The 27158-nt window shown below is 43.5% G+C and overlaps 1 protein-coding gene and 1 long non-coding RNA gene across 2 annotated transcripts in view; one reads left to right on the top strand and one right to left on the bottom strand.

The window, feature by feature from the left end:
* The window catches only part of glipr2l (GLI pathogenesis-related 2, like), a 63149-nt gene that overhangs the window by 25557 nt on the left and 10434 nt on the right, over positions 1-27158 (top strand). The gene's annotated exons all lie outside the window — the stretch shown is intronic.
* Positions 22096-27158, bottom strand: part of LOC122549880 — a 10157-nt gene continuing 5094 nt past the window's right edge. The window contains exons 2-3 of the long non-coding RNA XR_006311692.1: positions 25102-25337; positions 22096-22577 (exon numbers count right to left, since the gene is read on the bottom strand). This is a non-coding gene — a long non-coding RNA (uncharacterized LOC122549880). The remainder of the gene's footprint in view (positions 22578-25101; positions 25338-27158) is intronic.

Raw genomic sequence — 27158 nt, 5'->3', positions numbered from 1 at the left:
CAGGACAACCCTGACGGCAGCCCCTATCCACACTGAAGCTGTCCGAGCCTACGCCATTGGTAATCACGGCTGCTTTGGGGTCATTGTACAATATTGAGACCCATTTAGCGAATACCTTTCTGACACCAAACTTTTCCAGTGTGTAAAACAGGTATGACCATTTAACCCGGTCGAGTGCCTTCTCCGCATCAAACGAGACTACTATTCCCGGTATTCTTTCCAGGATGACAGACTTGAGTTACATTCAAAATCCTTCTGATATTATTAGATGATCTATGGCCCTTGATAAACCCCATCTGGTCCTCTTTTATGATGTGTGGTAAAACCCTCTCCAACCTCAATGCTAATGTTTCAGAAAGAATTTAAAATCTACGTTTAGTAAAGATATTGGTCTGTATGATGCACAATCTTCTGGGGCCTTTCCTTTTTTGAGAATGAGAGAGATATTCACCTCTCTCAACGAAGCAGGGAGGCTGCCCTGACTATATGAATAATTATACATGACTATAAGTGGACCAGCCAGTACCCCTATAAACTCTTTGTAGAATTCAGCCTGGAATCCATCTGGGCCAGGTGCTTTACCGCTTTGAAGCTGCCTGATTGCATCAAGTACTTCCTGGATTGTCAGGAGAGCATTCAGAATCGACACCTGTTCCGGGGTTAAGTCCGGAAAGGCCAGGCTTTTAAAAAAGGAATCCATCTTCTTAGCTCTATCTTCAGAATCCTGTGATTTATACAAATCAGAGTAAAATTTTCTGAAGGCTGTATTGATCCTTTTGCAGTCATGAGTCAAAGTACCAGCACTTTCCCTGATGGATGTGATAGCTTGAGGGGCCTTTTTTTCCCTTGCGAGAAACACTAGGTATCTACCAGGCATATCGCTGTATTCATATAATCTTTGCTTTGCAAATAATATTTTCCTCTTTGCCATTTGGGTAAGTGCGGTATTCAGGTCTGTCCTAAGGGCTGTAATCCTTTGTAACTTAGCAACAGAGGGCCTATCAACATACGCTGTCTCAGCTGCCTTCAAGCGAGCCTCGAGTAGACGCTGTTGTTCTCCCTTTTGTTTTTCCTGCTGAGTATGAAATAATCAGACCCCGCGCATAAGCCTTAATGGTCTCCCACATCACTGACGGGTTACTGGCTGTACCTGAGTTAATTTGCAGAAAGGTTTTGAATTTTTGAGAAAAATATTTTACAAATTTATTATCCTTCATTAAGAAAGAATCCATACGCCAATGTCGGGGGGTCGTTTCATTGTCCCTGGTCTTGGTTTCCATATAGACTGCAGCATGATCAGAGATTATTATATTACCTATTTTACAGGATAGTGTGGAATTCAGAAAAGTAGAGGGAACAAAAAGCTCCCAATATCAATAGATTAGAATAAAAAGAGAAATCTCTGCCTTGCGGATGAAGGCACCTCCACACATCTACTAATCCTAGCTCTTTATTCAAATCCGCCAATCATCTGGATCGAAGAGATATACCCGCAGTACTCTTGGGTATCCTGTCTACCTCTGGGTCCATAATACAGTTAAAATCTCCACCTATAATTGTGTAACGAGCCCCGAAAGCCATCAGTTTGGAGAATGCTTCCATTATAAATTTGAAAGAGTGTGCCGGGGGACAATAAAGATTCAAAATCCCATACTCCTCTCCATTTATGAGGGCTTTGATCAGTATATACCGTCCAGATTCATCCTTTATCTGATTTAAGATTTTAAAAGGAAGGTTCTTCCAAATGAGAATAACTATTCCCCTACTTTTTGAACTAAAAGATGAAAAGAAGGCCTGATCAAATCCTCCTTGTTGTAATTTTAAGTGGTCTTTATCCAATAAATGTGTCTCCTGTAAGAGAGCTATATCAATTCCTTCTTTTTTGAGGTTTGATAGTATTTTCTTCCTTTTGATTGGTGAATTACTCCCCTTGACATTCCAGGTGCACCACTTAATCGAATGACTAACCCTGATCGTCCAAGCAAGTCCGAGACCCCCCCCCGGGAGGAAGAACCCCACCCAAAACACCCCAAGCATAGACCGTAGAAAATTCACAAAAATAGAAATTCTTTAATGTACTCACGCCAATATAGTGAAAAACTATTTCTAAATAAGAAAAATATAAAACACATTTAAAAGGAGATTTTCCCCCTTGCTCCCAGGGGGCATCCCTTCCTATCAGTAAACCTATCGTATCCTCTCCCAACCAGCGCCCCACCCTTAACCCAGGCACCACGTAGTAAAATAAAGAAATTCCAGTGTGCGACAAAGCTAAAGTTGAAAGTGAGCTCCCCAACCCCCCACCCACACCAACTCCTAGATACATTCAGTAAAGATAATATCAAGTATAAGCATATAAAACTATAAAGTTACAGTCTCAGCAGGTAATAACTAAGTATGATAATAGAAAAAGAAAACCCCGCTGTAAGAAAGGAATGAGGTAGAACAGAGCAAACACCCTCCCCCACACGAATCAACCAAATCGCTCGTCTTATATAAATAAAAAGGAAATCACATACTGGAGAGCAAATAAGCCCCCCTCCCTACCCCCCCGGATACGATATTAAACAATAAAGGAAATAATAAGAAAAGAAAGGGTATACCAGGGGAGGGGGGTGGGGGGAGCAAAACAGCCTCATTGACCACACGGATTCATTCTTACAGTCTATTTAAGAGCATCCAAAAATTCTTTGGCCTTCACCGGCAATCCAGTTATAGACGGATCCTTTATGCCTAAGCGCAGCGTCACTGGATAACGCAAGAAATACTGGATGTTTAAGTCCCTTCTTCGTTTCATCAAACACTCTCCTCTTGCGGGCCAAAGCTGGGGAGAAATCCTGGAACAGCATAATCCTAGATCTCTTATATATCATGGCTTGGGGATCCTTCCAGAGGGTTCTGGAGGCTTCCATAAGCATTTGCTTCTCTCTGTAACACTGAAGCCGGAACAGGACCGTGCAGGGGCGCTAGTCCAACCTGGGCCTGCGTATAGCAACCCGGTGGGCCCACTCTACCTCCACCTGGCCTGACCCAGACTCCAGCTTCAATATCTGAGGGAGCCACTGCAAGCTGGCCTTCCACTTCCCGTTCAGGAAGGCCCAGCAAACGAATATTTGTTCGGCGACCTCGATTCTCGAGGTCATCGATGTGTTCTTCTAAGGCCCGGACTTGTTGTTCGAGCGTCAGGACCCGGCCCACGGCCGACTCTGCAGCAACTTCCGAGTTCGCGGCCTTTAGCTCCGCCCCTCCAATGCGATGTTCGATTTTTTCAATATCTCGGTCGTGCTTTTGCAATGCGGCCGAAAAGCACGACCGAGAATGATTCCCATTTGGACCTGGATTCCTCTATGAAGACGTTGATCTTCTCCTGCAGCTTGTTAAATAAAGAGAACAGGCTCACCAACATAGGTAAGTCCCCCGAGGCGGCCGTGGACGTCTCTGCTGCTGCTGGAGGGGGTGGGGGAGGGGATCCTGCCTGCTGCGAGCTACGGGCATTCTTTCCTTTAGTCATTTTAGTACTGCACCAAACTACTCACGCTAGATGCTGAATAACTAAATAAATTAGGTAAAAGCCATTTTGAATGGTTTGGAAGGTGTAGTGGAGGCGGGTAGCCCACTTTGCCCGAGTTTTGGGTGGAGTACTACAGACTCAGACTTGCTGGATCGCCGCCATCTTGGATCTCCCTTAAGGAAAGCTTTGATGTGTTTTTAATATTTCAATTAGGTTTGAGTTTGGAAATGTGGCCAGCTATAATATGCTAGAAATACCGCCCGCAGCAAAGTGTGGATGTTGCATTTGGAAATATACCACATCCTTGACTTGCACAAAAAGAAATTTGGGTAACATTGAACAGCATATTCGGCCTTAGCTGGTACCAGCAAACATTCACACTTGCAGCCAGGTTTCAGGAACCTTTGAGACTGGATTGTCTCATTGATGCAACTTGATTTGGATATTTCTGTAGAGAGCGCTCTGCAGATGCATGTTCTTATGGTATATTTGCAAAAGTGAGGCTTCCAGATTTTCACCATCAAAGGAAGCATTGTTTCCCATAGGTCTCCACGGTGCCAAGAATTGCTGTATGTTTTCGACTCAAGCCTAATTGGCTTTTAATTGCTAACCAGCTGTTTAAAAGCTGTACTTCGTAATCCACAGCCAACCTGTCAAGCAGGTTTTATGTGTAACAAAGTGCATGGGAATATTGGGCTTATCTTCCCCTAAAACACTCAAAACATTCATGCCTGCTGTGGCAGAGGTGAGCTTAGGTTCCTGGCAGCCTCTGAGTCCAGTGCAGATTCATGGAGTCAGCGGCAGAGGTGAGTTTGGGCCCAGTATGAGACCGGGTTGCATTGAAGCAGACCCATGGTAACAGCAGAGCCAATTTCAGGCTGATGTGGTACCCAGTGGCATTGGTGGCGGCTGCATTGGCAAAGTCTGGCGAGGACTCAGAGAATATCAGTGGAGGCGAGATGACACTAAAGAGTAACGACTTGTTCCAGCAGTAATGGTGCAGTGAAGGGGACTCGTACTGGCCAGCAGGCCCCTGGGCCAGGGTAGAGCACTTAACAAGTAGAACGGTAAAGTTTTTATTTCTTTATTTCTCTTAGGAGGTTTGTCAAACAGAGCTTTTCTGCCTTGGATCACCTGCTGACAGTGATTGTCACTGTTCAATCCTTCGACTTGGATTTCCACTGCTGGGTTGGAAGTGCAGGGTCAGGATGTTTCCCAGCTCTGCAAACCCGACTAGAGTAAAAGCCACCCAGAGGTCAGATAGTTCCTCTGGGGTGGTAGAGTTTCCTGTGAATAAGGCTGGGCAACACCAGAGTGAGAATATGGATCTCTGGGTGCATAGCTGTCTGTTGAAGTTTAATTTAATAAAAATTAAAATCCCTCCAATCCTAATCTCACACACCCACTCGCCCTCCCCATACACTCACCATGCCTCCTCCATTCCAATCCGTGACCCCTCATGCCCATCATGTCGACCTATGCCCACCTATCACCCCACTGCCCATTTACACCCCTTATGCAAACCAATGCTCCTGTTCCACCATCCTCCATCTTACACCTACCATTCCTATTCACATCAAACAGTCTATAATCAGATCTAATAGTCAAAGAAATGGCAGATATATTGTTGTATGAATCAGTCATGCAGCAATGGAGACCTTTCTGTTTAATTTATTAGACTGAGTGAAATAGCAGGTGAATGCTATAACAGATCCCTTTTAATAAGTCTTTTGATGCTTTTGACACATCCCCTTTACAGCAAACTTTCAGATGAACTGTTGACAATTTGAACTGGTGCTTTGACAGTTTTGGCATTAAATTTGACGGCTCTGCTGACATTTGAAGTGAGTGTGAATGTAGTAGGTTAATGTATAGTGATGTTTAACTGTTACAAAGGACATCTGAGTTACAGTAGCTACCTTACCACCTTCAAATGTGCTTTGGAACTAGATCTAAATGGGCATCTTGCCTTTCCAAAGGGGTAACCTGTTAATTGAAATGAATCCACCAAGTTTTAATCGACGTACTTTGGGTGTTACACCTCTAAGCCCTCAAATCTTACTGCAGTCAGTTGATAACTTAAATAGTCAGCTACATTTGTAAAACAGATGTGCTTGATAGGAGCTCAGTCTCACAAAAATGAGAAGTGCCTTGTTCAGAACGAAAGTTATGCATTTTGTCAACTTCTCCTACTTTCTCCTTGATTCGGAGAGGCTGTCCATTATGGTGAAAGTCGTAGCTTTTAGTTCTATTATGGGCTTGGGCTAACTACTCACCCTGTAGCCACTTCTCAGGAATGTGATTTACATTAGGCTATTCGACCAAGTCCATGAAAAAGGAATTGAACAATTTTTGACAGTAATAAGGAATAAAACATGAATTAATTCTGAGAAGCCGTTGTTTTAATGCTTGAGGCAACCTGGGCAAATGCTAAGCCTGAATCTTTCAGAAATTGGTTTAGTAACGAGTCAGCACATTAGTGTTTGTAACCAGGACACCAACAACTAACTGAACTCAGAAAACAGGGCCAACATCTGAAAGCTAACCTTGTCAAGGAGAGAGAGAGAGAGCGCTCAAAAGTAAAGTTTACAGACTTCTTCCCCCTTTTCCAATGTATTTTTCAAGATTTTAGTTTCCAGTTGTGGCTTTAAATAATTTTCAGTATATACAACTGAGCTGCTTTGTTATTAAATGGAGGATTATCACTTGGTTTTGTACATGGTTTAAATGAATTAGCTTCAATTCTGTGAGAACACAGCTGAGAGAAGTTGAACTCAAATGAATCATAGGATACCCATGTACTGTAGGAAAGTGATCTGTCGAGATTAAGATTTGGCTATGATTTGTAATCTTTGCTGTTTTGCACATATTTCCTACAGATGTTGAGCTGTGGAAAATTCCCATAATGTGATTGGTATCTGTGTGTTTCTGATTTAAGAGTAAAGGATAGGCCTCTCGGCTCTTGTCTAGCAACGATGTTGCTCAGCAATGAAGGCACTGTAGATCCAGCAGCTAGTTCTTTCATGAAATAGCTGCTCTCAGTGAGAGTGGTGGTGACTAAGTTGCTGAACTAGACTTCAGTCTTCCAGTTAAAGGCGGGGGAAAGATAAAATCCAGACCTGGTAACTGATCAATGTCCATTATCAGCTGTCACTCCACATTTGCATGTTTCTGCCATTGGTATTAATGTGACTGAACAGAATCATTCTCAGCCACAGAGCACATAGGGGAAGATGCCCCATGACATGGTGGGATTTAGAGTCCAGGGTTTGCTTCCTTTTCTTTCCTTCTTGAAACTTCACCACCTTATCATTAAAGCATTTAGGCTCAAAGCATGATGCAGTTCCATGGACAAGTTCTTACTATTGGAACATTTAGCAGGAAGCCCTGACAAGTGAGTAGTGTCAATGCTACCACATCTTGAGGGAGTATCAGAATGTTTTTTGAAGTGTTTGCTCTGTCCTGTACTTGAACATTGGCTATTTGAGAGTTGAGAAACCAGGGCTGGCTGGGGTAATGTTTATCAGCCACCTGGACAAAGTGTCCCATCCATCATAGTTCACTTTGCAGGAGGCTTGCCTGAATGCTTGAAGATCATGAATGTTTGTTCAGAGTCATCCCTTTGAATCTAGAGGATACAAAAGATGCATTGCTGATGGAATTTAGCACTCTTATGTGTCACTGATACAAGGTCCATGTCTCACTGCAATATAGGCATTTCGTGACAACAACACTTGGACTTTTGGAGACTTGCAGAACTTTTATTGTTGAACACTTACAGTTAGAGTTTTTAGGAGGCTGAACTGGTACTGCTAACCTGGTGTTGAATCTCTTTTTCAATGGTGACCTTTTGAGAGAGGTGGCTGCCAAAGTACAGAAAGTGCTTAACATCTTCCAGAATCTCTCTTTCACCATTTATGGGAGGTGAGATATTTGGCAGACCAGGCCTGAGTTAATATGAGTCTTAGTTTGGCAATATTTAAGGACAGTCCATGTCTCTTGGACACAGAGTTAAAGAACTCAAAAGCAGCTTGCAAATCTGGCGTAAAGTATACTGCAATACTGCATGTTTGTGGTGGGCACTTTATACCATTAGTATGGAGGTGATTAAGGTTAAAGAATTTTCCATCCAGGCAGTACTTACTACACTCACCAAAGGGCATCTGATCATTGAAGTGAATAGTCACTGTCAGGTCGATTATAAATAGTGTGGGGACAATCTCAGAGCTTTGCTTGACACTTGTGTCCTTTCCTGATGAAGGGGTTTTGCCCGAAACGTCGATTTTCCTGCACCTCGGATGCTGCCTGACCTGCTGTGCTTTTCCAGCACCACTCTGATCTTGACTCTGGATTTTGAAGGTGACTGCTTCAGATCTCCCACTGATGTTTCTGAGTCACAGAGTCATACAGCATAGAAACAGGTCCTTTGGCCCACCTTGTCTATTTCACCAACAAATGCCAAACTACACTAATCTCATTTACCTACGCTTGGTCCATAACCTCCTATGCCCTGGCATTCTAAGCACTCATCCAGATGCTTCTTAAATATGAGAGAGTGTGTGCTTCTACCACCCTCTTAGGCAGCAGATTCCATATATCTCCCACCCTTTGGATGAAGATGTTTCTCTTAAGTCTCCTCTAAGCCAATTGCTCCTCTCCTGAAACATGTGCCTTCTGGTATTAGATGCATCTGCCATGGGCAAGAGATTCTCATGATCTACTCTGTCTATGCTTCATAGTTTTGTTTACCTCAATCAGATTCCCCATGCAGCTTCCCCCGCTCCAGGGTAAACAAACCTAGCCTATCCAGTCTGTCTTCATAACTGAGACTTTTCATCTCAGGCAACATCCTGGAGTATCTCCTCTGCTCCCTCTCCAGTGTAATCACATCCCTCCGATAGTGTGGCAACCAGAACTGCACACAATATTCCATCTGTGGCTTAACCAATGTTTTATAAAATTGTAACAAAACTTCCTTGCTACTATATTTTACACCCTGACTAATGAAGGCAAACATCCCATATGCCTGGTTAAGCACCCAGTCTCCCTGTGCTGACACCTTCAGGGATTGATAGACTTTTATACCAAAGTCTCTTTGTTTCTCAGTACTCCCTAGGGACCAATCATTCACTGCGCAAATTGTTCCCTTATTCAAACTCCCAAAATGGACTACCTCGCATTTATTGGGAGTAAATTACTCTGCCCAATTTATCAGCTGATTAATATCAGACTGCAGCCTGAGACCATCGTTCTAATTACCAATAACAATACCAATTTTCATGTCATTTACAAACTTTCTAATTAAACCTTCCATATTCTCATCAAAGTTGCTAATGCATAGAGCAAACAGTAAAGGTCCCAGTACAAATCCCTGTGTTATATTGCTGGTTACAGGCATCCATTTACAAAAACAACTCCCCACCATCACCGTTTCACAATGCTCCTTGATAATAAAGCTAATTCAATTCAATTCCCTCCTATTTGGACGCCAGTTTTGGACCCAGTTTGCTAATCTGCCTTGGATCCCATGGGCTATTACCTTTTGGACAAGCATTCCATGTTGGACCTTGTCAAAGGCCTTACTGAAGTCCATGTAGACCACATCAACTGCCCTACCCTCATCAATATATTTAGTCACCTTTTCAAATAGTCAATTAAATTCATCAGACAGGATCTCCCTCTAACAAATCTGTGCTGACTATCCCTGATCAATCCCTCCATTTCCAAGTATTGATTAATCCTGTCCTTCAGAATGTTTTCCAATAATTTCCCTACCACTGACACTGGCCTGAAATTACCCGGCCTAACCCCACTGCCCTTCTTCAACAAAGGAACCAAATTAGCTATCCTCCAGTCATCTCACACTTCACCTGTAGCCAGTGTAGTATTATATATGTCCACTAAGGTCCCAGCAATCTCCTCCATTGCCTGTGGTAGCAGCCTGAAGTATATTTCATCAAGTATTGGGGATATATGCACCTTTATGCCTGCTAAAACATCTAAAATGTGTTCTAGAGCCTCCCCTTGCCAACTGATAACCCCAGCTGCAAGATCTTTTTCCTCTGTAAAGTATTTATTTAAGACCTCAACCACATCCACTGGCTCCAGGCACAGGTTGCCCTGTTTCTCCCTAATCGACCCACTCTTACCCTGGTAATCCTCTTATTCTTAATACGGAGGAACCTCGATTATCTGAAGGACACAGGCGGGGAGTTTTTCGTTCAGTTAATCGAATGCTGGATAACATAGTTTAGCCGAGCATCGGGACCTTGCGATCTTGCCAGATAATCCAATATTCGGATAATCAAATGCCGGATAATCGAGGTTCCTCTGTATGCTATAAAAAGCCTTGGGGTTTTCCTTGATCCCATCTGCCAAAGATATTTCATGGCCCCCCTTTGCCCTCTGATTTCCTTTTTAAGCAACCTCCCACACTCTGTACATTTGAAGGGGCTCCCCTGTTTTTAATGTGCTGTATCTGACATATGCTTCCTTCTTTCTCTTTTTCAAACTCTCAATAACCTGTATTCATCCAGGGTTTCCTGGATTTGCTGCCCTTCGCCTTTCATCCTTTGAGGAACAGTCTGGCCCTGAATTCACACTATACTACTTTTAAAGGATTCCCCCTTTCCAAATGTTGACTTACCTGCAGGTAGCTGCTCCCAGGCTGTGTTTGTCACATCCTGTCTAATGATATTGAAATCAGCTTTCCCCCAGTTTAAACAGTTAACTTTTGAACTATCTTTATCCCTCTGCATAATGACTTTGAAACTTAGAGTTATGGTCACTATCCCCGAAATGCTTGCCCAATGAAACTTCAACCACTTGACCGTCTTTGTTCCTTCGGATTTGGTCTAACACTGCCCCATCTCTGGTCGGGTTATCTATGTACTGGCACAAAAAGCTAGCCTGGATGCTCTTTAAAAACTCTACCCCATCTAATCCTTTCACACAATGGTGATCCCAGTTATCTTACAAAAGTTGAGGTCTCCTACAACTGTTTCTCTCACACCTTTCTGTGATTTGCCTACATATCGACTCCTCTATTTCCTTCTGACTGTTGAAAGGCCTCAGAAAAGTAATCACCCCTTTTTTATTTCTAAGCTCTACCCAGGTGGCCTCATTTGAAGACCTTCCTATGACATCTCCCTCATTACCTCAGTGATGGTTTCCTTTCTCAATAATGCAAAGCCCCCCCACCCCTTAATTCACTACCCCCTCCCCACTCCTGCCTGAAAATTCGATACCCTGGAATGTTGAGCTGTCAATCCTGTCCATCCTTCAACCATGTCTCAGTGATTGCAATAATCATTCCCCTGTGCTGATCAATACTCTTCATCTGCTTTACCAGTCAAGCTCTGATGTCTTCTCTGCCATTGCATTCCTTCCATATCTGATAGGATCTTGTTCCTGACTGTATATCTACTCTGTGCCCTCCGACCCCCCTCCCCCTCCCCCCGCCATCAAATCAGTTGAAAACCTTACAGCAGCACAAGCAAACCTCCAATTGGACCCATTCCAGTTCAGGTGCAACCTGTCCAGCTTGTACAGAAGCTGTCCCCATGATTCCAAAAAAAAAGAAGCCCTTCCTCCTACACCATCCCTTTAGCCTCACGTTCATCTGACCCATCTTCCTACTTCGCTACTCAGTAGCGCGTAGCAAGGGAAGTAATCTGGAGATTACAATTTTAGTCATCTTTTTCTTTAATCAACTACCCAGCTCTCTCGATTGCTGCAGGACCTCATTTATTTTCCTTAATCCATGATGTTTTGCTGACATGTACCACACTGCCCTGCAGTGCTTTAAGACATCCCTGAACCTGGTATCACATGCTCACTGTAGGGAATCTAATCTAATCTAATGTTTCTTAGACAGCACTCTTTGCAACACTCTCCACACAGCCTCACGACTTACTGAGTCCAATACTTTGATTCAATTGATGAATTGATGTATTCCCTGGTGATGTTCTTAACATTTAGTTTGGATTTGTCTGGCAATGAAGGCCAGACAAGAGATTTCTCTGGAAGGTCTGATGCCCCAAAACGTCTCCCAGAGTTTTCCTCAACCACAGAAATTTAAGAGCAAGCATGGTTCCCTGTTATGGACGTGAGGGAAATAACTTGAAAGTTTCTCAAGCCTTATGATCCTTTCTTGAAGATTGTTACAAATCACACAACACCAAGTTATGGTCCAACAGGTTTATTTGGAAGCACTAGCTTTCGGAGCACTGCTCCTTTATCAGGTGGTCGTCAGGCAACCTGGTGCTGTGTGATTTTTAACTTTGTACATCCCAGTCCAACACCAGCACCTTCAAATCATTGTTACAAACGTTGAATTCCTGAAGTGAGAGGGAGCATTTTTTTCCTCACCAATAGATGAATGCATGGAAGTTTGATGTGAGCAAAAGCTCGCCATCTTTGAAGAGCTCAGTTGGGATACTGTTGGAAACACAAATTTTGTTGTATTTTCAATTACTTGTTTCAGCTTTCCTGTTGTTGGTGGCTACTATCACTGGGGAATAGACTACTAGCTGGCAGTGAGGCCTCACAATTGAGGGGTTATTGGAAATATTATTTTCAACGTTGGTGGGTGGCATAGTTATGAAGAGAACCACTATCTTCTGACTGAAGGGGATTTTGACCATAAGACTTGGACTGTAGGTTGTGATGGTCAGCACATTGTTTGATCTAGGAGAAAGTGAGGACTGAAGATGCTGGAGATCAGAGTTGAGTGTGCGTTGCTGGGAAAGCACAGCAGGTCAGGCAGCATCCGAGGAGCAGGAGAATTGACGTTTCGGGCATAAGCCCTTAATCAGGAATGAGGTTTGTGGGCGGGGAGTGCTGAGAGATAAATGGGAGGGGGGTGGAGCTGGGGGAAGGTAGCTGAGAATGCAGAGGTAGATGAAGGTGGGGAGAAGGTGATAGGTAGGAAAGGAGGGTGGAGCGGATAGATGGGAAAGACGATGGACAGGTCAAGAGGGCAGTGCCGACTTGGAGGCTTGGGACTGGGAAAAGGTGGGGGAGGTGAAATGAGGAAACTGGTGAAATCCACATTAATCCCGTGTGGTTGTAGGAACCCAAGGCAGGAGATGAGGCATTCTTCCTCCGGGCGTCGGGTGGTTAGGGTTTGACGATGGAGGAGGCAGGATGCCAACTTGTGGATTGTTTCAGAGAACATCTCTGGGACACCTGCACCAATCAACCCCACCACCCTGTGGCTGAACACTTCAACTCCCCCTCCCACTTCACTAAGGAGGTGGAGGTCCTGGGCCTCCTCCATTGCCTATCCCTAACCATCCCATGACTGGAGGAAGAACGCCTCATCTTCCGCCGTGGCACCCTGCAACTACACCGGAGTAATGTGGATTTCAAGAGTTTCCTCATTTCCCCTCCCCCTCACTTTATACCAGTCTCAAGCCTCCAACTCGGCACCTCCGTCTTGACCTGTCCATCACCTTTCCCATCCATCCGCTCCATCCTCGTTTCCGACCTATCACCTTCTCCCCCCACCAGAGACCTATCGCATTCTCAGCTTCTGCCCCCAGCCCCACCCCACCTCCCATTTATCTCTCAGCTCCCCGGACCACAAGCCTCATTCCTGATGAAGGGCCTATGCCCGAAACGTCGATTCTCCTGCTCCTCAGATGCTGCCTGACCTGCCGTGCTTTTCCAGCACCACAATCTCGACATTATTTGATCTCTCAGGCTTTCTCTTCCAGTACTTATTTTCTATCGTATAAGTTTATCTTTGGCTTAGTCTTGAGCTGCTGGAGTGCTGCCCTCTTGGCTTCTGGCCTTGGGTTGTTTTAGCAGGCAATGAAGACTGCTTGGCTTTGTTCCAGGAGGCCACATACTTCTGCATTGTTTTTATCGAACCAGTTCTGCTGAGGCTCAAACTGAATGGTCTGGGCACAGGAGTCCAGTATGGCTGACTTTATCTGGTCTCACTGATCTGAGACTGTGAGCTGTACATGGAATTCCATTCTCATTCAGGCTTCAATGGAACTGAGACTTTGATGTTCGTCACTAATTGAACAAATCAACGATTTGCTGTGAAAGCATCAGTCTCTCGTGCAATAAGTGATATGTGTATTATTCTGATTTTTGATTCAACAATGACTTAATCCAAGAGGTGCCTGTCTTTGATCTAAGATGCCTCCATGTGGTTTTGTATCTGTCCTTCTGCTTATAATAAGGTCATGCTGACTGCAGCTGGAGATCACCATTTGTATTGACATCTCCCACGCCATTTTTCTAATGGTTCATCACCAAATGTCAAGAGTCATGGGCAATCCAGGCATTAATGATCGCCAGAAGGGATGATCTTTCCTTCTTTTGGAATGTCGTGAGGACATCATCAATGCTAGTATGGTCGCTTCCCAAAATACCTTCATTAGAGTCATGGGTGAGACCACAGGCACTGGCTGTGGTGGTGCATTCACTTATGGCTGAGCTGCTGCCGAAATGTCATGAGCCTTTTATGGGGAGTTTCTGGGGAATTGTGCAGTGCATCCAAGATCCTTTACTGAATGATAAAACCAACTTCCTAGACACGTGGCTGACTATCAGCCTTTACTTTCCAGTGGAAGATGTGTATGTAGCTGCAGCTGCCCATCCTCAGGGAGGCAGGTCTCATTGAGGGCAGTGATGTCAATTTGGAGTCTTGACAGTTCACGTAATAAAACTGCTGTTCTTCTTTCCAGATGGTCACTAAACATGAGATTATCCATGCGCGTTCTGACATTCCAAGCTGCAAAATCTAGAGATTTCTCTCTTTGACCACAAAGATGGTGATTCTGCGGCATGTGACTTCCCAAACAAGAGGAAGTGTCTGCTTTTTAAGGCACGATCTCTGGCCTCTGCCCCGATTTTAGGTGAGCAGGGGAGTATTGTGAAAAGAACTAGTCAGTACAGACACTGTTACCCAAAGACACCGTCTGTAGATTCTTGACTCAGGATTCCGAGGTGCACAGGCCTGTCCCTTTCACTAGATCGCCATCATTGCAGGACTTAGCAAATGGATTCTGGTAGAAGCCTGGACATGACTTTGTTTAGCATGTGGACTTGGCATGCCATAATTGTTGAGATTATTATAACTGGGTGGTGGTCAGATTTCGGTGCTGTGTTCAGACACAATACTCTGAGATATCCTTACCGCTACAATCTTATTCTGCCTTTGCAACAGATGACATGCCCAATCTTCCCTTGCCTGTTCTGCGAGTATTTTTGCTAACCCTTCCTAGAATTAGATATGAGATTGATTGTGCTGGCTGGCGCAGCTGAATAGTCATTGAGATGCAGCACAGGAGAGATACTTCGGCCCATCAATTCTGCACCGACCTATCTACATTAAACAGCCTGGCCATATTCAGTATCTAGATTTACTGAAGGATAATGGAAGGTGTGACAGGGGGTCCTCTGGAATTCAATGACAGCCTGAGAGAGAGAGTGTTTGAGAAAACAGATGGAAGCTGACAGCTGCTCAAATGGCTGGGATGACAGCAGCATTGTCGTACAGCACGCTGTGTGACAGTCATTGTTGAAGCAGGTCCACATAAATATTACACTTTCAATATACTGTTGTGGACTAATTTTAAATATGTCTACAGGGGAGTTCTTGGTTCGTCAGCCTGGGCCAGATGCCAGGCTATGCTGTCACTTCAGCAGTCTGCATGTTTCACAACCTCTCCTTAAAACAACACATGGGAAGACAATTTGAACAGAGTCAGATATAGTTGAGCAATGGGTCCTTCTCAAAGCCAAAAGCTTTAGCTACTTAGCAGAATGTTGATCCCTACATGAAAATATTTAATCCTGACTTGTAGCTCTAGATTTCCTATCAGTTTGTCCATATTCTCTTGCTGATAGAACTGCACATTCATAAATTCTGTGGCCTGTTAATTCCTCTCCTTTGATTATAGCACTGTTAAATGTTAAATTCAAGGTGAAGAAGCTGAATAGGTCATTTTGTGATCACTTAATGTTCTGCAGCTGTTGTTAAACATCAGAATTATTTAAATATTTGAAAAAAACCCACTCTAAATGAAATCCTAAAAGTTAGCTATCCAAAATTGTACAGGAATAAATGTTTGCAGGATTTATGTGTAAATCACCTCTTGCCAATGTGACATGTGACTCCAACAAGCTATAAACTGTAAGACCATAAGATATAGGAGCAGAATTAGGCCACTCAAGCCATTGAGTCTATCCCACCATTCACTGACATGTTTCTCAACCCCATTCCCCTGCCTACGACCCATAACTCTTGATCCCCTTACTAATCAAGAACCTATCTATTTCTGTCTTAAATACACAATAACTTAGCTTTCACAGAATTCTGTGGCAATGAGTTCTATTGATTAACCACCTTCTGAATAAATTACTTCTCATCTCGGTTCTAAAGAGCCTTCCCTTCACTGTGCCCTTAGGGCCTAATCTCTCCTACTAGTGGAAACATCTTCTCCACGTTCACTCTATCCAGATCTCTCAGTATTCTGTAAGTTTCAATCAAATTATTCCTCTCATCCAACTGACCTGCTGTGCTTTTCCAGCACTACTCTAATCCCATCAGCCACCACCCTCTGTCTTCTTTCAGCTAGCCAATATCTGATCCAAACCACTAAATCACCCTCAATCCCATGCCTCTGTATTTTGTACAAAAGCCTATCGTGGCGAGTACAGACCCTTAGTCCTCAATCACTCCTTACTTGATAAGTCCTCCATCCCCTGGATCATTATTGTAAACCTCCTCTGGGCCCAATGCCAATGCCAACACAGCACTCCTTAAATATGGGGTCCAAAACTGCTCACAATATTCCAATTGCGGTTATGACCATAGCCTTATAAAGCTTCAGGAGTACACATCTGCTCTTGTAGAACATAGACCACTACAGCGCAGTACAGGCCCATCAGCCCTCAATGTTGTGCCGACCTGTGAAACCAATCTGAATCCCATCTAACCTACACTATTCCATCTTCATCCATATGTTTATCCAATGACCATTTAAATGCCCTTAAAGATGGTGAGTCTCTCCTGTTGCAGGCAGGCCGTTCCATGCCCCTACTCTCTGAGTAAAGAAACTACCCCAATATCTGTCCTATATTTATCACTCTTCAATTTAAAGCTATGTCCCCTCGTGCTAGCCATCACCATCCGAGGAAAAAGGCTCTCACTGTCCACCCTATCTAACCGTCTGATTATCTTATATGTCTCTGTTAAGTCACCTCTCAACCTTCTCTCTAACGAAAACAGCCTCAAGTCCCTCAGCCTTTCCTTGTAAGACTTCCCCTCCATACCAGGCAACATCCTAGTAAATCTCCTCTGAACCCTTTCCAAAGCCTCCACATCCTTCCTATAATGCGGTGACCAGAACTGTACACAATGCTCCCAAGTGCGGCCACAACAGAATTTTGTATAGCTGCAGCATGACCACAAGGCTCCGAAACTCAATCTCTCTACCAATAAAAGCTAACACACCGTATGCCTTCTTAACAACCCTATCAACCTGGAATGGCTTTTGCCCGAAATGTCGATTTTCCTGCTCCTTGGATGCTGCCTGACCTGCTGTGCTTTTTCAGCACCACTTTAATCCCATCAGCCACCACCCTCTGTCTTCTTTCAGCTAGCCAATATCTGATCCAAACCACTAAATCACCCTCAATCCCATGCCTCCGTATTTTGTGCAATAGCCTACCGTGGGGAGTACTGAGAAATTAGGATTGGAGCAGGGCTGGGACTCAACTCCCATTACTAGTTAAACATCTATCTTCTCCTTAGATTTTATTCAGTGTTCTTGAATCCACCGCAATGTGGAGCAGTGAATTCCACAACTTGGACTCGTGTGAATTTGGAACACATTGCATTTTACACACTTGCATTACTACCACAAACTCGATGAGTTTGGTTCATTAAGTAGTTCTGGTTTGGTCCATTTGCTTCTGGAACACCAATGATTTACAAAATTAAATAATTTGTAGATACTCACTATGAGACATCCAGAGAGTAAAAGATCTTTCAAGATTTTCTTTAAAACTTAAACTTGTGGAAACTGGATGGGAACAGGGAGAATTCTAGAAATATTCTTTTCTGATTCATAAGATAATGAGAGCCAGGGACAGGAGAACCATTTTGGCTCATTGGGATTACTCTATCATTCAGTAATATCAGCGCTGATCTGGTTGTGGCCTTTCTTTAATGGTGCTTTCTTGTCCGTCCTCCATAACATTGACTCCATGTTACTCAAACAACTTTCGAAGTCAGCCTTGAATATAATCAATGCCCCATTTCCTCTGTTCTCTGGAACAGCATTCCAAAGAGAAACAATCCTTTTAGATAAGGCTTTCCTCCTGAATTCCAAGTAAACTGGGAGAGCCTTTATTTTGAAACTCTGTCTGGAAATCTAGATTTCCTGATGAGAAGAAATGTCTGTTCAGCATTTATCATGTTTCACCCTCTTAGAATTTTATATTTTCAATAAGATAACCTCTTATTCTTCTAAACTCCAATGAGTATAGGCCCAACCCGCTCAGTCTTCCTGCAAAACAGAATTCCTGCATCCTTAAAATCAGCACAGTAACATTTCACTGAATACTTTCAATGCAATGCTTCCAACTTAGAGGGATGCGATGCTGTGGTGGTAATGTCCCTGGATTAGTAATCTGGAACCCGAGGCTAATAGTCTGAGGATATGGGTTTGAATTCCACCATGGCAGATGATGGAATTTGAATTCAATGAAAATCTAGTGCAATAAAGCTTCATTATTAGCATTGTTGGTTGTCAGGTTCACTTTAGGGAAGGAAATATGCCATCATTCCAGAGAACAGAGGAAATGCGTCATTGATTATGTTCAAGGCTGACTTAGAAAGATGTTTGAGTAACATGGAGTCAATGTTATGGAGAACGGACAAGAAAGTACCATTAAGGCCACAACCAGATCAGTGCTGATATTACTGAATGATAGAACAAATCCAATGAGCCAAAATGGCTACTCCTGTTCCTGGTTGACTCTTAATTGCCTTTTGTGCTTTAGGGATGGACAATAAATGCTGACCTAGCCTGGGATAACTCCATGAACAAATATCTTTAAAGAGATATTTTTGTCCCTTAAGTAAGGAGACCAAAACTGTACAGATATGGTTTCCCTAATACTCAAAATTGGTCTTACCAGTCTCCTGTCACATTGTAGCAAACCTCCCTAATTTTATATTTCAGTCCCTTACAATAAGGGCTAATGTCTCCTATAATATAATGTTCCTTTATGCTGACCTGATGCTGCATCCTGAAGCTAAAGGTGGCTTCAAGGTGTGCATGAACTCAGGTGCAGAAATAGGAATAAGATTGAAATGTACTGTTGCAGTCATTGTAACTGAACAGACTTTTATGAACAGCTTTCCATTATGTGATCAAGGCTGTTCTGTCAGTGTTGATGATCTTCATGTCAAATAGGGCTTTTGGTGCCAGTTGTGCTCAGAGCAGGTTCTTTTCAGGGTGTGGAAAAGAAGCTGCCATTGCTTATTGTGGATGTTGGCTCACACAGTGTGTGCACAGGACAGGATATCCTGGATAGTGGGAGTTTCTGCCCAGTCACCAGGAGAGTTGGACGGGAATTTATTCTCGCCAGCTCATCACCGAGACCACACTGCTGTGGGATTAGTCTACCTAGCTTCATTAGTCTACCAAACCTTCTATGAAGTGCTTCCAATATATTTCTTAAATGAGGATGGCAGTACTGTGCACACTATTTCAGATGTTGTTTCAACAATATTCTGCATAACTGAAGCATAATTTTCCTAGTTTTGCATTCAAATTCCCTGACAATACACAATTCCATTCTGTTTGTTTTTCTGTATCTGTTTACGAATCTTCTGTGATTCATGCATGAGGAGACCTAGACCCCATTGTATCCCAGAAATCTGCTATCTTGTAATGTTCAGAGAATATACTTTTTGTTTCCAGACAAAATGAACAATTTCATTTATACGCCATTTACCAGACATTACTTCACCTATTTTTATTAGTTTTTAAGTCTTCTTTCTTTTTTACAACTTACTTTCCCCTATCTTTGTGTCATCGCCAAACTTAAATACCATACATTTGATCTGTTCATTGAAGCCATTGACATGAATTGTAGCAATCTGAGGTCCCAGATCTCTGTGGCACACTCACCATTACATCTTGCCTGTCAGTAAATGATCCATTTATGCCTATTCTCTTTCCCATTAGATGATCACAGAATCAAAGAATGCCTATAGTGTGGAAACTATTGAGTCCATATCGACCCTCTGAAGAGCACCCAGACCCAACCCACTGCCCTATCCCTGCATTTCCCATGGCTAATCCACCTAGCCTATATATCTTTGGACACTAAGGGCAATTTTAACATGGCCACTCTACCTAATGTTTGGACTGTAGAAGGAGACCGGAGCATCTGGAGGAATCCCATTCAGACATAGGGAGAATGCGTAAGCTCCACACAGGTGGAGGCTGGAATCGAACCCAGGTCCAGGCGCTGTGAGACAGCAGTGCTAACCACTGAGACACCGTGCCAGCCTCAACCATCTAATCATGCCAATGTGTTACTGTCTACACAATGCGCTTATTTTCCACAATACTTTTGATATGGCAACTTATCCAATGCCGTATGTAAATCTAAATACAGTATGTCCACCAGTTCTCCTTTATCTCCTTCCCTCAAAAAAACAGATCATGTTACTGATAGCCAAGAACAAGAAGTAAGGAAGAATTTTCCCCTGCCTGTGTCTCTTGAACCACTGCACTGCTTGGGATGTAGGAACACTCACCATGCTGCTCGGAAGAATATTTCAGGATTTTGACCTGGCAATAGTGAAGGAATAGCTACATAGTTCCAAGTCAAAGTGTAGTGTCAGAGTGGAAGGGAGCTTGCAGGTGATGGCGCTTATACATACTAGCTGTTCGTGTCCTTCTAGGTCATTAAAATTGGAAGGGGCATTTGAAGAAGCCTTGGTGAATTGCTGCAATGAATCTTGTTGATGGTACACACTACTGTTGCCTATCAGTGGTGAAGGGAGTGAATGATGTACAAGGTGGATGGGGTATGTATTGTGTGGGCTGCTTTGTCTGAGTGACATCAAATTTCTTGAGCTCATTGTGTAGGGGGTAACAGATTGGCATGGACGAGGATCGATGAGCTAACAAGAAGCAGAAAATAGGCATAAATAGGTCACTTTTTGATAGAAAGGAAGTAATGATTGGCATGCCACAGGGATTAGTGCTGAGCCCCCAGGTTTATACTATCGTATGAATGACTTGGATGAAGGGACTTCATGTCCCTGCACTCATCCAGGCAAATGGAGAATATTCCATCACACTCTGACTTGTCCCTTGTAGATGGTGGCCAGGTTTTGGTAGGCTTTTCTATAGAATTCCCAGCCTCTGACTTTCTCTTGAAGTCACATTATTTATATGGATGGTCCTTGTAATAACTCGAAGCTCGACCAGAAAGCATAATTTATTGTTGAACATTAAAATGGAGCCACTACTCATGATTTGCTTAGGCTAGTTGTGGCCCAGGACAAACAGTTCTGCTGACCCAATCCTGGGCCTGCTTTTATTTCTTTTTTTTTCCTAACCAGAAATGCTATCACACACAACTGAATGATTTTCTTTTTCCCCATCACAAAATCACCATCTATTAACTACCACCAGTAAATCACAGTCTACTTTGTTTTATTTATTTTTTGATAAAAGGCTTGATAAAGGGCTCAGGTGATGAGTTCTGACTGGGCAGGCCATTGCCTGATACCAAGGGAACTCTTATTCAGTGAGCTCCACAGGGAAATTAATTAGTGATTCCCCAAAGGCCTTAAAGAGGTTATCAGAGTCCTGTGTTTGCTCAGTAGCAACCTTCTGGAAGTTGGTAATAAAGTAAAAGCCGTTAAATGTTAAGGCAAGATGGTTAGATTGTCTCTTGCTGGAGAAAGTCATTGCCTGGCCCTTGCATCGTGTGAACGTAAATTTCCCTTTATCATGTCGAATCTGAATGGGGTCTAGATTTTGCTATATGCAAATGTGTCCTAGAGAAGCCCATAGGAGTTAATGACCATCTCTTTGATGGGTAGCTCTTATAACCAAGAATCCAATCTTGAAGGCATGTGGGAGAGTGAAATATTTGGACACCCACGAATGCCTGAACATGTAGGTGTCATGATTGCCACCAGGAGAATGTGTGCATTCCTGCAGGACACGCAGACTGCTGACTATACACACAGAACTACTGCACATGACTGGACTGAAATTCCTTCCTGTTAATGATGGCCCCTGTGGGAGCCTGAATGGCCTCATGTGTGCAGATCGTCACTCCGACTACTTACACGGTCCTTGAGACTGAGGATGACTTTTTAAAAATTTTATTTGATTTATTATTGTCACATATCAAGATACAATGAAGAGTATTGTTTTGCATGCTATACAGGCAAATCAGACTTTACATAAGTGCATCAGGGTAGCAGAACAGACTGCAGAATACAGTGTTAAAGCCACAGAGAAGGTGCAGACAGAGATTAGATTAGATCAGATTAGATTACAGTGTGGAAACAGATCAACAATAACATTTGAGAGGTCCGTCAAAAGTCTTGATAACAGCTGGGAAGAAGCTGTTCTTGAATCTGTTTGTGGACCTGAACCAGTTAAACACGGGATCACACATACCCCGCAGGCGGTGGGCAGAAGGTGTTTGATCGGGGGGGTGTTGGGAAGCCTTGAGATTTCACTTGCTGTTTCCACAGTTTGCTTTTTTCCTCCATCTGGTCCTGTTGGAGATCTTGTTGTTACCTTCATGGATACTCCTTCTCCAGTTCAGATGGATCTAGGTCAAGAGATTCCCACAAGCTGACGGGGATGTTACACTTGAGCAAGGCTTTGAAGATGTCCCTGAAGTGCCCTTTTGGTAAGCTGTCCTCGTGGCTCGTTGTAACAGAGCTTGGAGTAGAGAGCTTATTCTGGAAGGCTGTGTCCCATGCGGATGATGTGGCCTGCGCTGACGGTAACTAGTGTCCCAGGGCTGAGGATGTCGGCCTGGGGGAAGACTTCAAGAGATATCATGAAAGTGAAGCCAAACATTAGCCAGACACTATATGTGAGCGCCTCTTAAAGCCACTAGCACTCTCTTTAATGCTTTCTCCCTCATCTGTCGAGATTCATAGAATCCCTACATGCGGAAAGAGACCATCCCAACCAGACCCAGCCGCCTACTGTATCTTCTCATTTCCCATGGCCAATCCACCTGACCTGAACATCCTTGGACTATGGGAGGAAACCAGAACACCCAGAATAAACCTACACAGATATGGGATAAATGTGCAAATTCCAAACAGGCAGTCGCCCGAGGGTGGAATGGAACCAGGTCCCTGGAAATTACAATTCCTGTCTATAGCATCACCATGTCATGTGTGCACCTGTCAGAATCTATCAGCTTGAGCTATTTGAGTGTACACTGAAACATAGAATCTTACAGAACAAGAGGAGACCATTTGGCCTATCATGGCTATGTCAGCTCATTGAACAACAGTCGTAGAGTCAAAGGGCTATCCAATTAATCCACATACCTGCTCTTTTCCCCATAGGCCTGCAAATCTTTCTGTTTAGTTATATTTTCAGTTTTCCTTTGAAAGTATCGTATCACTTGAAGGTGATTTTACAAACTGGGCCATCTGTCTTTGCATATTTGCATATATGCCCCCAATATCTGTTTCCTCAACATGTAAACGGTCATTGCCCTGAAGTCTGTTCTTGGATAGGGTGTTGTATGAGTGATTCACTGTGTAAGGACTTTAAAATGTACATGATGTGGAGGTGCTGGTGTTGGACAGGGGTGGACAAGGTCAGAAGTCACACGACACCAGATTATAGTCCAACAGGTTTATTTGAAATCACAAACTTTTGGAACGTTGCTCTTTCATCAGGTGAAGTCACTTCAGGCATTTCACCCGACAAAGGGATTGCGTTCCGAAAGCTCGTGATTTCAAATAAACCTGTTGGACTAAACCTGTTGGTGTTGTGTGACTTCTGACTTTTAAGATACATAATTAAGATCATTGCTTGATCCCTCTCTATAAATTGGTTAATAATGAAAAGTAATTTGTGTTGGACATTTGAAAACATCAGTCCTGGTGTTTGCAAAGTGCAGAAGGTTGATTTTATTCAGTAAACCAACAGCATGATGATATCAAAACAAGAGAATGGTGTGCCCAGCGTGATTAGATTTGGAGTAATCTAATGTAAATTAGGATTGGGCACTGGGCAATGGTGTTTTGGATAAACTCATTTACAGAAGTGGGTAGATGGATGTTGGATGAGATGACAGAAGAATGCAAGGAGCAAGGGAAGGCCATTCAGCCACACATGGGGGCAGCATTGTGGCTCAGTGGTTAGCATTGTAGCCCACAGCGCCAGAGACCCAGGTTCGATTCGAGCCTCGGGCAACTGTCTGTGTGGAGTTTGCACATTCTCCCCGTGTCTGCGTGGGTTTCCTCCGGGTGCTCCGGTTTCCTCTCACACTCCAAAGATGTGCAGGTCAGGTGAATTGGCCATGCTAAATTTCCCATAGTGTTAGGTGCGTTAGATAGGGGTAAATACAGGGTGGGGGAATGGGTCTGGGTGGGTTAGTCTCCAAAGGGTCGGTGTGGACTGGTTGGGCCAAAGAGCCTGTTTCCATACTGTAGGGAATCTAATCTAATCAAACCAACTCTGCTATTTGATTAAACCATGGTTGCTGTGCTCTTCAGTTAACTTATCTGCCTTTACATTATGTCCCGTGAGGCCACAGAATTTGTTTTGGGGAAGGGGCAAAGACCGGGCTGTGAACTTCTTAGAGTTAATTCAGTGGAGATTCTGGGTGAGGTTACCATAGAGTGACTAGTAGATGTGGAAGAGGAGAAGCCACAGATTGCTCCTTGGAAAACTCCCAAGATAATGACACCTATAACTTTAAGACCTTTCCATGTAATATGTCAGGGCTGCAGTTGCTGCATCTCATTCTCTGGGCTCGATCATCAGGGTATAGAGCTTCTTGCTCCAAGGTCTGCTTGGCCTGCTCCTGGGAGGCTGTCTCAATCAGCCTGGCAGCCTACACAAACATCCCAGGCCTGTTCAAATGGTGCAATGGTACCATTTAGTGCCTGCGAAGTGGGCAGTCGATCTGGTTCATAGACTGCTGCAGGAAGGGTGTCGTCGGTGGGCAGGGTTTACCCCCACTACTATCTCCAGCCCTGACTCTGCAATCCACAGAAAATCCAGGGTTTCAGATCACCGACCTTTCATCAGAACTGACAAAAACTGCACTTACAATTGGTGTTAAGCAAGTACACAGGAAAGGGTGGGAGAGGGAAGTCGGAAACAAAATTGACTTTTGCTCTAGATAGATAATGGATTGCTCACTGACACGGTGACAGAATGATGAGTCATACTCTGCTGAAGTGTACTGTTGCCATTAATGGTTGCTGGTGAAGTAAAGCAATATACTTCACAAGAAAACTAGTAACCTTCAGAGTCTTGTACAATTTCTATTATAAAGCTAGCTCCCAAAGGGGCTCTGGCGTCATACAAACTTACTTATTAGGAGATGGAACATTTCCCTCCAAATAGCAGCAGTTCACAATGTTGCCTGGAAAATATCTGGAGCTGTCAGTGGCTGAAGGCTTTCCCAATTTGGTAATGGTAGTGTTGTCAGTGTTTGTCCATCGTAAAGTCGCTGCTTAAACACTGGATGCTAAATGCTACAATTGATTCCAAGAGGCCAATGCTGTTTTCTTCAATAATTTATTTCTAGTCCCGGGTACACTCTGTAGCTGGAGCACAAACGTAACAATTATGCAATGAAATTCTCCTTAAACTCAAACAGCATAAACATTACCTAATTTGCCTTTTAACCACTCCACTTGGGTTAACAATGACTAGCGAGTGATGGAAAGCCACCAAAGATGTGAATATACATTATAGTAGAATTTGGGAGCAAAACTATGATGTGTACTTACCTGTTACTGCAGTGAGTTTAGCCTACACACACACACTTGCACACACACACATGCGCACACACACATGTGCACACACACACGCACCCGCGCACACGTGCACACACACACACTTGCACACACTTGTGCACACATGCACGCACACATGTGCATCCATGCACGCACATGCACGTGCACGCGTGCACACACGCACGCACCCGTGCACATGCACACACACAGACACATACACACCCACATGTGCACACCCATATGTGGCACAGACACTCACTTTCTGTCTGTCTCTTTTTCTTTTTCTCTCTCTAAACTCAAATAATCTTTTCCATATTATTTACTATTTGGCAATGTAGATTATAAGAGCTGGGTTTTTTGCCCCAAAAGGTGCCTGGATCAGAGGTGGGTGAGGTCACAAATTAGATCTGCCAGCCTGCATGCTAATTCTCCAGCTCCATCCTGTCCATAATGTTTTTATTGAGGTGGGATCTGGACAGGCAGCTGTTACAATTAAAATATTGATAAGATTATGTTTTAGTACCGTGTCTTTAATTCAAGATTTTAAAAAAATGAATGGGGTCATGTGACCAGCTCTGATGTTGGCTCTGACATGGGGGTGGTTTGGTGGTTCGAGGTTAAAAGGGGCCCAGATGTTTTACTGAGAAGTTGGAAGTTGTTTATCTGTGGAGACGATGGCAGTAGTCTGTGCGGATAGTCTGTGAGGCTCCAAAGTCCCAGAAAATTGTTGAGAATATTGGGTTGTCAATAGTGGTGCTTTAATTTGTCCATTTAATTCCAAGGTGAGAAACAGTTGCACTCGCAAGATCAGCTAATTAGTATCTCTATCTGGAATATGAGGCCTTGGAAATCTCACTGCCATGTATATGGCCTTCAAGAAGGAAAGGATTTCAGTGATATCCCTGAAAACTCTCAGGCACAGTTTGTCTGCTGGGATCTGAGAGGTAAAAACAGCTAGAGGTCAAACATCTGTGTGACTCACCACATCAGGATGCTACCGAAGCTCGTGCTAGGAGTCAAAAGACCAATTTGTGGGCAGTTAAAATGAAACTACAAGTTTCACCCAGCTTGCACAAGAGGGTGGATCTCTGATAATACTCTCATAGTGAAGGACAACTCTGGGGATGGACATTAACTGTCCTGAGAAAGAAAAAGATCAGACGAGAGAGACAAAGAAACTGACACCATAGTGAACCTGCACAGTTACTGCCTTTGCTGTTTGAATTCATATATTGCTGGACATCTGCGTGCGTCTGGGAAAATTAACAAACAGTGAACAGTGAACAAACAGATCTTGGAGGAACTGTTTAGGCGAAGTCACAGCACAGAAATAGATAAGTGATTGTTTTAAGTGTGGTCTACAGAAAGTCTGCAGTAGTGAGTACAGTGGGTTATTTCTTGATTATATGTTTTTTGAGATATGTCTCTTGGGTGGCATAGCGCCAGAAACCCGGGTTCAATTCCCACCTCAGGCGATTGTCTGTGTGGAGTTTGTACATTCCCCTGTGTCTGTGTGGGTTTCCTCCGGGTTCCCCGGTTTCCTCCCACAGTCCAAAAAAAATGTGCAGGTTAGGTGAATTGGCCATGTTAAATTGCCTGTAGTGTTAGGTGAAGGGGTAAATGTAAGGG

This window comes from Chiloscyllium plagiosum, chromosome 5, assembly GCF_004010195.1.
Source record: "Chiloscyllium plagiosum isolate BGI_BamShark_2017 chromosome 5, ASM401019v2, whole genome shotgun sequence".
Classification (NCBI taxonomy): Eukaryota; Metazoa; Chordata; class Chondrichthyes; order Orectolobiformes; family Hemiscylliidae; genus Chiloscyllium; species Chiloscyllium plagiosum.
This window is presented reverse-complemented; position numbering and strand designations above follow the sequence as displayed.